This window comes from Penaeus monodon, chromosome 19, assembly GCF_015228065.2.
Source record: "Penaeus monodon isolate SGIC_2016 chromosome 19, NSTDA_Pmon_1, whole genome shotgun sequence".
In the NCBI taxonomy this organism is placed as follows: Eukaryota; Metazoa; Arthropoda; class Malacostraca; order Decapoda; family Penaeidae; genus Penaeus; species Penaeus monodon.
The window spans coordinates 28,563,520-28,564,038 of NC_051404.1; the positions used below are offsets into that span (position 1 = coordinate 28,563,520).

A 519-nucleotide genomic window follows, 5' to 3' on the forward strand; every position below is an offset into this window, starting at 1 on the left:
ATAGGTACAAATCACCTGCTTCTGCAAGTTAAATATATTTCCATTATACTACACATTATAGTCTGGCTCCTGGGAAGCGCTTCAAAATACGGTACAATAATATAACAAAACATAAATAAATATTTATTAAACATTACCAGATATTTAGACAATCCTAATACTTCATAATTCTAGTTCCCATGAGACACAGCCCAAAAAAGAAATAAAATTCACAACATGGTCTAACATAAGGTGGTCTCCGTCGGCAAAACACCAGAGCTCATCTCTTTTTTCCAAATAACTAGCAAATAAAACTATAATTTCGAACAATCTGTATAAAGTATAATGCAATTACTACTTCCCATACTCTCTACTTTTAAAATCTACCTTAAATCGCGCATAAATGAACAGAAAAACACATAAAATCCCCGTACAGACCTGACACAGGACCACGTAAACAAACTTTATAAACAAATGTCAGGAGAAATCAGTGAAGGTCAGTTGCGTAAAGATTCTCTATAACTAGGTAAACAAGAATTT

The 519-nt window shown here is 32.8% G+C and overlaps 1 protein-coding gene across 1 annotated transcript in view; it reads right to left on the reverse strand.

Moving 5' to 3' along the window:
• The window catches only part of LOC119585154 (endoplasmic reticulum-Golgi intermediate compartment protein 3-like), a 12,020-nt gene extending 11,569 nt beyond the window's left edge, over window positions 1–451 (reverse strand). The window contains exon 1 of the mRNA XM_037933784.1: window positions 418–451. The gene's annotated coding sequence lies outside the window, so the exon portion shown is untranslated. The remainder of the gene's footprint in view (window positions 1–417) is intronic.
• Window positions 452–519: the final 68 nt, after the last annotated feature.